This window comes from Bidens hawaiensis, unplaced genomic scaffold (assembly GCF_021521415.1).
Source record: "Bidens hawaiensis isolate Kalapana, Puna unplaced genomic scaffold, B.hawaiensis_p1.1 tig00031786_1, whole genome shotgun sequence".
Taxonomy (NCBI): Eukaryota; Viridiplantae; Streptophyta; class Magnoliopsida; order Asterales; family Asteraceae; genus Bidens; species Bidens hawaiensis.
Genome location: NW_027495375.1, coordinates 1 through 16,938, shown reverse-complemented (window position 1 = coordinate 16,938; position 16,938 = coordinate 1). Strand labels below are relative to the sequence as shown.

The window sequence follows — 16,938 nt, the reverse complement described above, 5'->3', positions numbered from 1 at the left end:
GAAGAAGATGGGTGTGTATATATAGGGTAAGTTGAATGGGTCTTTCATAAAGGGTGTTTCATGAAAATGGGTTGGTTATAGACCCAAGAAAGCACAAACTACAAATGGGTCCTTCAAGTCTCCATTTTGGTAGTTTTAGTCCCTGGAGTTCGTTTTGAGCGTTTTCGGGGAATTTTAAGAACCGAAAAGGGTGTTTTTTTATCCAACAACTATAAAACAAATATTTAACATACAATTCATCATTTTGATAATATCGAAAGGTTCGAGATACAAAACGGGTCGAGTTTACATTAAGAATACAAGTATAAAATAACCCGAAATTGACAAATGTCACATGTAGTGAAGTTGCACTTTATAAAACAAAATCACAAAAGCATTATTGTCTGATTAAGTCCCATACCTACTATATTCAAATATACCCTCATCTATCATATCGTGTAGTGAAGTTGCAGTTCAGAGTTTCCTATATTTGATCCAACAGCTCTTCCAAAAATATGTCTTGCACGAGCCTCCTAGGGAAACCAATCTGGAAGCCTATCCCGTACGCCGTACGGGATACGCAGGCGTGCTAGTGGGGGTGATGGCGGGGCTGATGGCGGTGGTGATAGTGGAGGTGAATCAGGGATTGATACCACGTAGTCCGGTGAAGGTGGGTTAAAATAGTTGGGAGACAGGGGGTTAAGGTTGTATGTGGATGAGGGGGGTGGGTTTAGGTTAGTTGAGGTTGAGCCAATCGATTGGTTAGGATGATTGTCGATGTCATAAAAGAGAGAGGCAAGCTCTTGGTTAAGACTGCGTTCCGGTGTGACGTGAGTCTGCTCATCTGTCAACAGCCCTCAGCGGGGTCTTTGCTGGACCTGCTCGGAGCCACTTCTGAAATAAAAACATGTTTACCCTTATTAAAACATTCTTTATTCATATCTCATCTACCAAATCATGTTGTAAAGTTGCAGTTCAAAAAACAAAAACACAAAAGCATTCTATGTCTAATTTAGTCACATACCTGCTATATTCCGGTGACTGATGATGTGATATAGGATTCCACACACCAGTAACGGGGAAAAAGAATCATCTGGATTGTTAGTGTGGTCTAATGTAGGTGGCTCAGTGGCTTTCTCTATGGATCCAACATGTGTTGTGGACGGTGGAAGTAGGTGCGATAGTGTTGGTGAGCCTCCGAAAGAAGTAATTAAGACAATTTAGCAGATGCTATGTTGATGTAATGAATACAATATTCAAGAACCAAAATTTGGCACTTTTAAATATCCATATAGAAAAGTTGATTACATGTTATCATGATCATATTTGTGTTTATTTCTTTCTTTTACAAAAATATATTACAATACATACATGGATACAACTTCCCGAATTATGCCAACATTCTTAAACCTAGGCCCCAATTGACTACATTGTATGCATACAAATACCTAAAATTAACCTCAAGTTGTCTACGCAGATAAGAAATACCTAAAATTAACCTCACAAGTTTGCGCAAATACGAATACCTAAAATTAACTCCAGGTCGTCTTGCAGATCGTAAGGAGGAATCCGCTTTCAAATAACATATTTTATTTATATTTTTGTTTCTTTTCAGGCATGTTGCGAATGTGGGACCGACCTTCATCTATGCCCTGTCTGTAGGAGTCAGATACAGACCAAGATCAAGCCCTATAAAGTGTTTTGCTTAAATGTGTTTGTCTCAAACGCTATGTCCTGTTCATATTAGCCTACTTTAATATTGACTAGATCATAATCTAGAGAATGCACACACTAGACCACTGACATAGCAACATAGCATTGATTTATTACCCAGGTATAATTGCACATTCTTTATTCATATCTCTTCTATCAAATCGTGTAGATAAGTTGTAGTTCAGATAACGTAAAGCAGATGTCTGATTCAGTCCCCTACCTTCTCTAATCATCATGATGATGACATATACGATTGCACACCTCAATATCATGACAAAAGCATTATCTGGATGGTTACCACTGTCTGAGGTAGACGGCTTACTGGTATTCTGTGTGGATGCAGCATGTCCGGGCTTGACGATGGTTGTGGACGGTGGAGGATGAAGTAGAGGAGGGCGTGGGGGGAAGAAGTGGCCGCTGTGCATAAGAAGAACCTGCAAAACAAGTACTAATACATTTGAGCAGATGCTAAGTTGATGTATCGAATACGAGATTTAAGAATCGAAACTTGAAGGGGAGGGCTTCCTTGGGGCGGCCATGAGCGGTCGTAGTGTTGGTGAATCTACATTCGGAAAACCAGTAACAACTTCAAATACTTGATGGTTTTGGTATCACAACAATTTGCACTCATAGATCTATACAGAAAAATTATTTACAGGTTAATTGTGCTTGCTTCTTTTGTTCACCAAACTGCATACATGGATACAACTCCCCTCCACTATTCCAACTTCCTTAAACACCAGGACCTAGTTCAACACACTTTATGCATTTGAGTAACTAATCCAACCTCACAAGTTTACACAAATACGAATATCTAAAATTAACATCAAGTCGTCTACGCAGATACAAATTAATACCTTAAATTAACCTCAAGTTAGTATGTATGCTCATTCATATCAACATCCATTTCAACTCATAGCTATATCGACTTTCATTAATAGTTCATGAACATGTATAAGACATGAAGGACATCCACATTGTTCATGAACATGTATAAGACATGAATGCATGCAACGTTCATGGAAGATGGGGGAGGTTATTTCTATTCAATGAAAGTGATGGTGTATGTATATGCCTGTATAAAATCAGAGAAAAGTACAATTGCAGATTTTCCCTACAAACCGTCTTTATTTGCTCAATCCCCCCTACAAACCTTTTTATTGCAATAAACACCTTACAAGCCAAAATGTTTCTAGTTTACTTTTTTGTCTCGTAGTTATTTATTTCAGTTGTAATTGTCATGTAAATATGTAATTTACTGCTTTTCTAACTTTTCTATATTGTACTCTAAATAAAATCGTTTTATATTTATTTTATATATGAACTATTTCTGCACTCATTAATAACCTTCTATGTAAGAATGATAGGTAATAACACCGACACTTATTCTCTTCCATATCCATAATTTTTTTTAGATGTAAGGTATTGGGAGCTGAATGTCGCTTAACGGTCTATGGATTTAATTTGCAATTTATAATTTATAATAACTAGTTGAATACCTTCACGCGTTGCGGTGAGAATATGGTCGGAATTTGTTCATTTCATTACGAAATCGATACAATACCGATACTCGATATAACAACAAAAATATGATTAAAAAAATAAATTAAAATTATTTTTAATGAAATAAAAAAACATTGAGTTACAAATAAAAAACACATTTTACATTTCGCACATAAAACTTTCTTTTTTACTAACAACAGCATTTGTGTATAAAGAAAATAATAATAAAAAAAAACAGTATGTTTTCGTTTTATAGTCCCAGTGGTTTGCCATTTTTTCACCTTTAGTCCCCATCTTTTTAAAATAGCATGTTTGTTCCCTGTGGTTTGCTCTCGGGTAGTCCCTACATTGGATGAACATTAAGTTATTCAGTTAAGTGTATGTGGAGTTACAAAAAGGGCCCTTACTATTAAACCTAAAAATAAAAAAATAAAAAAGAAAATTAATTATATTATAAAAATACTTAGGTAGTGTTTGTTATAGAGGAATGGAAGGTAGAATGTAATAAGCCATCAAAGGAATGAAAAAAAACATGTTTGGTTACCATGCATGAATGGAATGGATCATTCCAATGGAATAAAACTCCTTCCATTTTTAGGATTTTCATTATTTTAGGTATTGGTATTTTTTTTTCATTCCTTCAAAGAATGAAAAAGTCAAAAAGTCAACATCATTATTACTATTATAAAATTATAATTATATTATTATTATTATTATTTTCTAATTATAGTTATTATATTATCATTATCGTTTTGTATATTATAATATAACTATTATTATATTAGAACTATTACTACATTATCAATATATTTTATTTTTAAATTAGATGAGTTAACATTTCACAACGCATATACAGTTTAACGATCTCGTTGCAGCACGAGGTCCTAAAAATACTTATTATGAATATTCATTTATTATTAATATTATTTATTTATTTATTTATTATTATTATTACTAATAAAAATATTAATAATGATAAAGTGATTAATCATTCCATTCTTACATAGTAATCAAACATGACAATGGAATGGTAATGATCTATTTCATTCCTTTCTCCATTCCATTACCACGTCCATTCCATTCCCTCATCTATTCCATTACCCCGTACCAAACAATCTCTTTCCTCTTCGTCTCCGACATACGACCAGCGACCAACCCCAACCCCAACCCCAACCCCACCCTCCCTTCCTTCTTCACCATTCACCAACTCAACCCAACCCAACCAAGGCCGGCCCTTAGGGGTGGCAGGGTGGTCGACAGTCACATGCCCGATACCCCGCTAGGCCCGATTTTTTTTGAAAGAAATTATATGTATTTTTATTAAAAACAATATGCATATTTAATGTTTAAACATAATTACATAACCACTAGTTTAGTCTAGTGGTAAATGGTATTACTCACAACCAAGTGGTTGTGGGTTCTAGCCTCATTTGAGACATTTTTAATTTTTTTTATATACAAAAGTTTTTTACACAACCTAAATTATAACCAAGTAAGCCTATATGAAAATTAAACTATTTAAACCCAATAAAATACTTCTTTTACTTAAGGCCCAAAAAATATTTCGTCTTCGGCTCAAAAATTTTTTTGTTTTCTCGAAACCGGCCCTGAACCCAACACTCCCTTCTTTTCTGCTCTTGAAAAAAGAAAAACGATTTAGTGGTGGCGGTAGGCCACGGCGGTCTATGATGACGGAGGCGGGCGATTCAGCCTACAAAGATGAAGGTGTGTGGTGGTAAAAAGATGGAGATTTGCTGTGTTCGGCATCAAATCAACTCAGGTCCGCCGTTGCACCACCATCACCCTCCTCCAACAGCAGTCTAATGCTCCGACAACACTATCTCATCATCTCTGACCTCTTAATTAGGAGAATCTGGTACGCACTAATCTCTTGTTAATTTTGTAATCTATAAACCTAATTATGAGAAAAAATGTTAATATCATTCATGTACCTGTTAATATCATTTGTGTCGACTTGAAACCTGAACCGAACCCGTTCCAATCTCAAACCCGTTTCGTGTCGATCCGAAATCTGTCACATTTCCTTAGGACACTAACCTACATCGATCAATTTTCTTGAATATGCCGACCCATTTTGACCCAAAAATAACAAAATGAAATTTCAAATGACTCATTTTGACCCATTTAGTTAAAATCTCTGACCCAAACCAACCCATTTAATTTTTAAATCAACCCAAATTGACCCATTTAAAATGGTTTGGATCAAGATTGCCATCCCTACCCGCACGTGACATTACACATTTTTTACTTTGTTACACACTTTATGTTCATGACACTAACATCATTAGACGTGGTGTAAAGTCATAAACGTAATTTAGATAGCGAACGCCATTAGAAATAGATAAAAAGAAAATGAGAGTGTCGTCGTGGTGTAAAGTCGTAAAAGTAATTTAGATAGTGATATAAAGTCATAAAAGTAATTTAGCATTAACGTAGTTAGGCATAGATAAAAGAGAATAATAATGTGTCGTAGTTCGTTGTGTGTAAAGTATTGAAACACAATAAGGTGTCAAGTTGTTATTAAGTAGAAATTAAGTTTGGAGGGTCGAAGTTGTGAATTACCAAAAGTTAGAAGTGAATGTGTAACTTACTTAAGTGCGGTTTGTTTTTTCAGAGGTAAAATGTCTGTAATCCGTGGACCACGTCTACATGCATCTGTAGAGGAAGAGGTATAGACCAAACCTTTGCATTTTATAAGAAAAGGACAGTTTGTTTTTTAACGTCAGCAGACTGCTAAACAACAACATTTATTATACCTAAAATTTTTACAAAATTTCTACAACAAAAAAACTAATACCTAAACAAGCAACAACACTCGTTATATATAAAATTGACATGATTTGTTCTTTACGTTTCCAAATGTTACACCTTTGTTCTATGATCATAACCTAGTTCGTGTTTTTTTTTCCGTTAAAGTTAGGTCATGAATGTGAGCAAATTGGCCATTTTAAGTTCTTTTATGACTTGTGAAAATCTGATTAAAATTGAATCAATAAATTAAACTTTCAATTTGAATACAACATATCATGAAAGAAAGAAAGATCTATAAATCTCTCAGCAAAAAATATAATAACAATAAACAAATGTTCTCGTCAAACACCCCAAGCATCTTCCTACAGTTTTCCATCTCCATCCTCACCTTAAAATCCAAGAAAATAGATAACTCTCACTTGCATAAACCCATCTTTATTTTCATAAAGTCTTGGTTCTTTCTCTTCATAAACATAAAATATATCTTCAACATTCAACACCTCAGTTAGCTTTTCACCACCCAAATTCGCCATTAGTAACTCCAAATCATATCGCTGGAGATTGTCATCGTCAACGATGGTGTTTTGGTGAAGGAGAAGGAAAGGTGTGTACTTGATAATATGGGATAATGAATCGCCCAGAGAGAATGAGAGTAAAGGCTGTCAAAACAAACCCTAGTTCGTAGGGAGGCTGGTAAAGACGGGGGTGGCCGGCAAAGGCGGTGGGGAGGCCGGAAGAGGTTGGGGGGGGGAGGAGGTGAAGGGGAGACCGGCGGTAGGGTTTTAGCAAGAAGAAGGAACCTTTTTTAGCGAGAAGAAAGAACAGATGGATAATATTGAGAAATGGATAGAAGATATTTTAAGTGGTTGGTCAAAGTTCTAGCAAAAATAGAAAGCGTAGAACCTTTTTAATGCAATGTCTTCCAAAAACCAAATACTCTACAGACCTAAACGTTTGTACGTGGTCTGCGCGACGCGGACAAAAGAGTTCTTTAAGACTTTTTATGAAAAAACAAACAGCCCCTTAAAAAAGAGATCTTTTGCAATGGAAGTGTAAAAATGTGTTAAACTTTTATATACTTGAAACAAACACACCTAGGTGCAATGCATTGGCAGCAGTGGTTGCGGTGGCAGTGGCATGACATTCATGACAAAATTAGGTATATCCTAACTACTATGTAAAGAGTAAACGATTAACTGGACGTTACTGTTTATGACTCAGATATATTGGGGGGGGGGGATACAAGTAATGTATGTATAATAGTAACTAACATAATGATATTAAAGCCCTAGTATGTAGAAAACTAGTTAGACGGAAAGATTTCCGGTTAACAATACGCTATAGTATTAAATGCAAACGCTAAGATCAAAACAAGCATTGTATCATCCGTCAAGCCGAAAAAGACTTATGAAATACTTATTTAAGATGTTTTAAGTAAATTGTAAAAATATTTTGAAATTTTACAAGATAGTACGTTTTTATAATTTGCAAAATTTAGACGAAAAACACTCGTTTTTGCATTGTTTACCACACCCGAACTAATTTTTTTAGCCAAAAACCAAATTCGCGCTTAAAATGAACTCGGGAATTATCGTGCATGCGCGGAAAATGAGAAAAAGAAGGAAAAAGAAAAAACGGGCCTAGGAAACCCCCCCCCCCCCCCAAATTCCGATCGGAATTGATGGCCCCCGTCCCCTTTGTTTCTTCTCATTTAAACTTTCCCAAACCCCCATAGTTCAAATATATCCTGCATCATCATTTGGACCAACTCTTTCTCCATCTTTTTCTATAAAAAACTTGAGGTAAAATCTTAATTTTGTTGAGTTTTGATCTTGTTTTTAATCAAGGATTAAAGTTTGATTAAGAAAATTAGTGTTTAACCATAAAAAACCATTCAGAATAGAACAAAAACAGTTTTGGAAGCAAAACATGAGTATTAAATTGAGTCAAACTTTTTTTTTTGTGAAAAACACGGATTAAAAGGTTTGAATTGCGTTTTTACAAATCAAAAACTCGATTTAGAACCCTAAATAAAATCATATGTTACAAGGCTTGATTATTGATGTTACATGCTTGATTTTATTTTACTTGGCATGCATATATACTACCTAGCTAGCCAAGACCCTGGAAACGCGAGATAAAGGCATAAACAAGCAAAAAACGCAAAGGTATTAACCGAAAAGTTCGTTTAGGGGCTGTTTGGGTCTAGACTGTGACATGCTTATTTTTAGCTCATGAACATTTTCAGGGATATTATTTACTATATGAATAGGTTCCTGTTCAAATTTAAGAATTTTTCAATAAACTGAGAATTTTTGGTGATTTTATTACTATTTATTGGTGATTTATTATGAAAAATAGCACACTAGCTTGCAAAATTCTGAAAATTTATGGATAACTCAGGTAAGCCAGTACAAGACTACACATAAAATTTTGAGTCTATTGGATAATCCTAGCTATAGTTTCTAGATTCGTGTTTAATTGAATTTTAACAATTGGTTATTGCTCAAAAAGGTATTTTAGCTAACTAGTTTGATTCTAGAAATTTTACTGGGACCTTTTGAAGTTATTTTGACTACTCAAAAAAAAATAATGGGATTTTTCGTGTATAGTTTGGTATAAGCGGACGAATTATCGTTTAAAATAACATTTAAACTGAACTGTTATAAATTAATAAATTAATTAATATTTTCAAAAATATTTTTTTAAAAATCTACACTTAATAATTAGCAAGTGTATAAATTTTTGTGATTTAAACATTTTCGGATAAAAAGTTGTACTAATTTGAAAGTTAAACAGATATAAGTTGTGATAAAACTGGCAACGTTCTGATTAAAGAACATGCTGGGATATCAAAACAACAAGAGTGGCAAAATTTCATAGTTTTGGATAAATTTAGTTAAATCGAACCTTTTGAAGCAAATTCGGACAATTTGGGTGAATTGTGCGCGTTTTTATAACTTAGTCTGTATGAAACGGAAGCGGATCCTGTAACGAATCCGGACACCTAAACCCTAATTTATCTTCATAGTTTGAGTCAGTTTATCAAATAGCACGTTTACTCAAGTTTATGTGATCTTATCTATTTTCAAAACGCTTAAATGAACAACTTTGTCCGGCACGTAAACAGTGAAACTGAGCCAAAACCGATTTTGAACATTAGACATTGTACAACGTCACAATCTAATAATACTGATGTGTTTCTACCTTTCTGGGTAAATAGCTATGCCCAAACTAGATATATAACCCAATTCAGTTTAAATTAATATTAACTGTATAATACCGATTTTAGGAATCAGATTATAAACGAGGCGCACGAGCTGTAAACGTATATTGTGCTGACTATATCGCTATGAGGTGAGTTTCATGACCCCTCTTTTTAAACTGTTTTAATGAATACCCGGGGTGAAAAACATGTTTACACACACACACATATAGATGAAACGCATGGGAATGCATTATGATGTGAATTATCTAAGTGCTAACACACGAAAATGCCCCACAAACACAAGTGATTAACTATGGGCCTGTGGCATGTGAATTGTATTTTCAGTTTGAGGAACCCAATTGAATTGGCATGGATTGCCATGACACTATTGCAATTGCACATGACCATATATTTATACATACACGCTATGTAGTATTAAGCATAGCTACTCGGGGCATGACGTTGGTAGTGGAGGCCACGAGATTGATGTGGGTAGTGGAGACCATGTGGTAGCAACGTACTGTCAAGGGTTCATTTGTGGCTTAGTATAATTACATCGTATATGTATTATGATTATTACGGATATGCTTATTCGATTACGCTTAAAATTTGTGAAACTCACAAACTATTTGTAGTTGACCATTTTTAACATGCTTTTCAGGTATACCGAAACTGGAATGAGACGTTTGTATGCTATATGTTCAAGTTGTGACCAATACTATTGTAGATAGATGCAAGTATGCTAGTAGAAAATAAAACGACTTAAAGAACTGGCTCATGTTGTGATACACCTAGTATGTAACTGGAGTTAAAATGATGTAGTATGATGTAAATTAGTTTGCTAATTTTTATTAATAAATAATATGGTTGATACCAGATGTGTCTGTTACATTCTCTTACGCTTACGCTATTGCTAGTTGGGGTGTAACAAGTGGCGATAACGAAGGTTGTGTTATGGACAGTGGTGACAACGAAGGTGGTTTGTGTAGCGACGATAGCAGTGTAGTGGCTGCGTCTGTGACGATGATGTAATGGTCAACATTAGGTGGTGGCGACAAAAAGTGGTCGCAAGTGTTGCTCGCCCATTTAGACCTCTTAAGTTATCAAGTGTTATAAAAACATCCAATTCAAACTCATTGATTAATTGAGTTGACACATATAAACTCAAATATATAATTTCTTTTTACTAAATTCAATCCATCCATAGCTTTCATTGCGAGACTTAATTAAAGGGTTTGTTTGACACTTGATTAGACTGTTCAAATGTACATCTAATTCAGACAGATGTAAGAGCGTTTGGCTCGTTTAAAAAACGCCTAAGAATGAATGCTTGAACCTCTTATTCGATAAGCGGATTTTTGTTACCGAATGAAAAAGAGGCTCGTCCAGATCTCCCCAATCAACATAACACAAGAGTAGAAACGCCCAATCAGATAACCAAACCATATTTAACCATTTCATAATAACCGTGTGACACCCGGTAAATTCCCAATCCCTTAAACCAAGTAATCAACCTAAATATTAGGTAATTATGTTATATGCGCCTTGCGCGAGCGCGCCATATTAGAAACAGCGCGTGCATTTGTTATGTACGCCCTGCGCAAGCGCGCCATGTTAGAATCAGCGCGTGCATTTGTTATGTGCGCCCTGCGCGAGCGCGCCATGTTAAGAACCAGCGTGGGCATATGTTATATGCGCCATGCGCGAATGTTTTGGCTTTATGTTTTCATATACCTTAACGTTATGTTGTCTAATGGGTTGACCATCCCACATGATGCTAAGGCGGGTGCATCCTAAATCGTTTATGCGCGTGCGGAAGGGAACTAACCTTTCCGCATGGCGGGAACATTGAGAGCTAGTTTGTCTGAAGCTCCAAGATGGAATTGACTTCAACATAACTGATCACTATGTTGAAATACCAAAACCACCTGGAGAATCTACAAATGAAACTCAATGTCCCTAACTGCGAGAAGGTTACGTGCCTACCCGCAGCAAAGAAATGTCCTTCACGCAGAAAGCTATGCGCACAAAGCGATACGCACAGAACAGTCTATTCTCCAGACTTAGGGAGATTACTCCCGCCCAAAAGGAAACAGTAGCGTGTTTCAGAGATTTTTCACTTTTTACTGTACACTGACAAAAGTTCCTGAAAAAGCACACTGTAACATGAAAAGTCAACTGTCAGCCACCCTATTCTCACCAACCCCAGACCTGCATGTCCTGACTAAATCAAATCAAATCTTTTATCCACTACTCCACTTTTAAATAAATAATAATAATTTCCATACTTTATCATCATTACACCTAGATATGAAAAGATTACAATCCCCTAAAGCAAGGGATTGTGTTCCCTTGAGTTTGCCTATAAATATGTAACCTAAATTATCACCCAAGCACACTTCAAACTTCTCTCTTAAGAACTGCAAACTTGCACTAAACATCTCCCAAGCATCCGTTATTTTCAATTCCGTTCCAGTTACTAGACCTTCAATTCAAAGGCCAACACCAAGAAAACCCGAATCTCGATTAATCCCTTAACAAGAACCTCAGGTGAGTCTCACAGCCCCTATTCTCACTGTTTTCACTATTTTTAAACTGTTTTCGGGGCGAGGGACACGTACTTAAATTACGATTTATCATGGTATACTTACAAGTTATGTAAACGATTATGTTTAAATTATGTTTCATGATGAGCAATGCAAACGGTTATCTTTGGTTTACGATGTATGTGCGCCAGAATTCGAGTAAGTGATCACTTTACCATTGGAACTCTAAGGGTAGGGACTGCTGGTTTGATCCGCCCACTCGTAGGGGTCGCACCTCTTACACAGACGAGTGCCTAGTATGGTCATGGGGCAGTACTATGGGTTTGAGCCCGCTCGTAGAGGTCGCTCCTCTTACGCAGACGAGCGCCTTGTTTTCCGGCACAACGTCAGCGCGTAACCCGCGGGACGGTATTATTCGCTCGTAGTGGCAGCGCCACTTACACAGACGAGCACGATTTTTCAGAAGTGTCCGCGCGTAACCCGCGGGACAGTATTACTTGTTTCGCTCGTAGTGGCAGCGCCACTTACACAGACGAGCACAGTTCCCAGAAATGTTCGCGCGTAACCCGCGGAACGATTTTATCAGAATATGTTGATAGAACTATGTTTTACCAAGCATGTGTTTTAATGATGCTATCAGAATTATGTTCCAGAATGATTTTTATCAAGATTATGATGCAATACGATTTATCAAGTTACTAAAACTTGTGAACTCACTCAGTTTATACTGATTCAAATGTTTTACGTGTCTTTCAGGAGATAACTAAGTAGCGCATGGAGTCACACTTAGAGCACCTCACGCTGAACATCTAAAACTAGCTTTTTGGAAGATTTTAGTTCTATCCCTTCGATGCGCGTGGTTGTTCCCGCCGCGCAAGGGGATATGGCGTGGAAATCTTCAACAGTTTTTATACTTGGATGTTTTTTATGTAATTTTTAAAACAATGTAATGTATTTGTATTAAACATTTCATGCGCAATGAAAATCTTACTTTGAATGTTTGCAATGGCCCGTGCTTAATTATCAATCCCCACTCGCGCGCGCCCGGCTGTTTCCGCCGCTCAGGGCCGGGTGTGACAGATTGGTATCAGAGCACTGGTTATAGCGAACTAGGAAAAGAAGTTTTAACCTAGACTATAACCGTTGGGGAATCGCATGAAATATTTTTCAAAGAAAATATTTTCAAAAGAAACTATACACACACTTAGGAACACGGGTCACACATTGTCTAGTGAATAAAGATAAAGAACATTATGTGCTCAGAGTACATGCGCTAAGTTTGATATATTTTCATTCTCTTTTAAAGCGAGAATGCCTCCAACCAGAGCCAAGGGAATTACCATGACACCCGAGGAACTCGCGGAAATAATCGCGCAGGCGAATGCGACACATGAGGCCAGCAAGGCCGAATCAAGTCAGGGTCGTCAGAACGAGACCCCAGAACCCGATTCAGGAGCCTTGGACAAAGGGTGCTCCTATAAGACATTTATGGCCTGTAGGCCTTGGCCATTCAAGGGTACCGAAGGGGCCATTGGGCTCTACAACTGGATTGACAAGATGGAGACAGTTCTCTCCATTAGCAGATGTAGTGAGAACCAGAAGGTTCTTTACGCGACATGCATGTTCCAAGAAGCAGCTTCGTCTTGGTGGAAACTTCAAGTGAAGACTTTGGGGCGAGAAGTTGCTCTTCACAAGACCTGGGAAGAACTGAAGGAAATGATGATGAGAAAGTTCTGCTCTCGCGCAGAAATCCAGAGTCTGCAGCAGGAATTCTGGAACCACACAATGGTAGGAACGGATATCGACGCCTACAACAACCGGTTCAACGAGCTTTGCCAGTTGGTACCAGACATGGCAAACACGGAGGAAAAGAAGATCGAGAGGTATATCTTTGGGTTACCTCCTGTTGTTAGGGTTTCCGCTCAACGCCGCAGCGCCTCCAACCTTTGATGAGGCGGGTAGCGCGGCCATCACCCTTACAAGGGATACGGTCCGTGCGGTATGTTGACTACGCGCGGAAACGAGCAGCGAACCTCTGACTCCAAGAGGAAATGAACTCTCACCACCGAGGGTCCGACTCCAAGCAGCCACCGTTCAAGAAGCAGGAAAGCGCAAGGGTTTACGCGATCCAAGCCGCGGAGCCATCAAGGAAAGGATACAGCGGGCCTTACCCATGGTGCAACAAATGCAAGTTTCACCACGAGGGTGAATGCGCGAGCGTCACGTGCGCCAAATGTGGCAGACCAGGGCACAAGACGATGAATTGCCGTGTCAGAGCTGGAGCGAGCGACAACTGCTACGCATGCGGGAAGCCAGGGCATTTTAGTCGGGATTGCCCGCAAAAGGGAAACCAAGCTCGCGGGAGAGCTTTTGTGATCGGCGCAGGCGAAGCTAAAGAAGAGCCGAATGTGGTAACCGGTACGTTTTTGCTTAACGGCCATTTTGCATCTGTCTTATTTGATACTGGCGCTGACCTAAGTTTTATATCTGCTGAGTTTAAAAACTCCCTAGGCCTAGCAACCAGTAGGCTAGACACGCCTTATACTATAGAACTAGCCAATGGTAGGCAGTTATGCGCGAACGAAAGAACTGAGCAATGTGTAATAGTCATGGGAGGTCACGGGTTCAACATTAACTTGTTGCCAATAGACTTGGGAAGTTTTGACATTGTGATAGTATGGATTGGTTAGTCGAGAACCACGCGGAAGTTATTTGCCATGAGAAGCAGGTTCGGGTCCCACTGTTGAACGGAGAAACCTTGGTGATTCAAGGGGAAAGAAGGGGAGTTGCGACGAAACTAATTTCGTGCCTAAAGGCGCGTAAGTGCCTAAGGAAAGGGGTGCTACGCCTTCCTGGCGCATGTCGTAGAAGAAAGGAGATGAGCGAAGAATTGAAGACTTACCAGTAGTGCGCGAATTTCCAGAAGTTTTTCCTGAAGATTTGCCGCGATTGCCGCAGCCGCGACAAGTAGAATTTCGTATTGATTTAGTCCCAGGAGCTGCGCCAGTAGCTCGAGCGCCTTATCGATTAGCTCCATCTGAGATGCAAGAGCTATCCAATCAGTTACAGGAACTATTGGATAAGGGTTTCATACGCCCAAGCTTTTCACCTTGGGGAGCTCCAGTACTGTTTGTTAAGAAGAAGGATGGTTCGTTCAGAATGTGTATTGACTACAGGGAGCTGAATAAGCTGACAGTCAAAAATCGGTACCCCTACCGAGGATTGACGACCTATTTGACCAGTTGCAAGGATCCAGTTATTATTCGAAGATAGATCTACGGTCCGGATACCACCAACTTAGGGTCCATGAGGAAGATGTGCCGAAAACAGCCTTCCGAACTAGATACGGCCATTATGAGTTCTTAGTGATGCCTTTCGGGCTAACTAATGCGCCGGCTGTATTCATGGATCTGATGAACCGCGTGTGCAAACCATACTTGGACAAGTTTGTGATTGTGTTATAGATGATATTCTGATTTACTCTCGACCAAGGCCGAGCATGAGCAACACCTGAGATTGATTTTGGAATTGTTGAGGAAAGAAAAGTTGTATGCGAAGTTTTCCAAATGTGAGTTTTGGCTTAGAGAAGTTCATTTCTCGGTCACGTTGTAAACGAGAAAGGAATACACGTTGATCCTTCCAAAGTCAAGGCCATCGAAAACTGGGAAGCGCCAAAAACCCCAACTGAGGTGAGGCAATTCCTAGGACTAGCTGGCTACTATCGACGCTTCATTGAGAACTTCTCCAAGATAGCTCTACCACTGACCGCGCTAACTCAGAAAGACAAGAAGTTTGTTTGGGGCGAAAATCAGGAAACAACATTTCAAATGTTGAAACAGAAGTTATGTAGTGCGCCAATTTTGTATCTGCCCGAGGGGACGGATGACATCGTCGTTTACTGCGACGCTTCACATCAGGGACTTGGATGTGTCCTTATGCAGCGAGACAAAGTCATAGCGTATGCCTCGCGCCAACTCAAGACCAATGAAAAGAACTACACAACGCATGATCTGGAACTTGGAGCGGTTGTCTTCGCGCTAAAGATTTGGCGCCATTACCTCTATGGTACAAAGTGTATAATTTTACGGATCACAAGAGCCTTCAACATATATTTGATCAAAAGGATTTAAACATGAGGCAACGAAGATGGGTGGAGTTGTTGAATGATTATGATTGTGAAATTAAGTACCACCCTGGAAAGGCGAAGTTGGTGGCAGACGCGCTAAGTAGGAAGGAGCGAATAAAAACGCTGCGAGTCAAGGCTCTAAGGTTGACCATTCACGCAGATCTCTCTACCCGCATCCGAGACGCTCAGCAAGAAGCCTTGAAACCAGAGTTTGCTAAAAACGAATCCCTTGGGGTATGATTAAGAGTTTGGAACTTAAAGAGAACGGCAATTTATATTTCGCTAACCGCATATGGGTCCCTCTCAAGGGAGGATTGCGCGAGCAAGTATTAAACGAAGCTCACAAGACACGGTATTCCGTACATCCTGGCGCAGACAAGATGTACCATGATGTTAAAGCGCTGTATTGGTGGCCCAATCTTAAAGGCGCCATCGCGACGTATGTCAGTAAGTGCCTGACGTGTTCAAAAGTAAAGGCTGAATATCAGAAGCCGTCGGGGTTACTTCAGCAGCCAGAAATTCCCATGTGGAAGTGGGAACAAATCTCTATGGACTTCATCACCAAACTGCCAAGGACACCTGGGGGTTATGACACGATCTGGGTTATTGTAGATCGGCTAACTAGTCAGCGCACTTCCTACCGATCAAGGAAACCGATAAGATGGAAAAGTTAGCCAGATTGTATATTCGAGAAGTAGTTTCAAAACATGGAGTCCCAGTGTCCATCATTTCTGATAGAGATAGTCGGTTCACATCAAGGTTTTGGAGATCGTACAAGGAGCTCTAGGTACTCGCCTTGATATGAGTACAGCTTATCATCCTCAAACGGATGGGCAAAGCGAGCGAACAATCCAGACATTGGAAGATATGCTACGCGCTGGTGCGCAATCGATTTCGGAGGTAGCTGGGATACTCATCTCCATTGGTTGAATTTTCTTACAACAACAGTTATCACACAAGCCTCAAGCTGCGCGTTTGAAGCTTTGTATGGCGCAAGTGTAGATCCCCACTGTGTTGGGCTGAAGTGGGTGACAAGCAAATGACTGGTCCAGAATTGATCCAAGAAACAACAGACAAGATTTTTCAGATAA

At 38.8% G+C, this 16,938-nt stretch overlaps 1 pseudogene; it reads right to left on the bottom strand.

The window, feature by feature from the left end:
* Positions 1 to 453: 453 nt before the first annotated feature.
* LOC143582561 (uncharacterized) lies at positions 454 to 6,500 on the bottom strand (annotated as a pseudogene).
* Between the last annotated feature and the right edge of the window lie 10,438 nt (positions 6,501 to 16,938).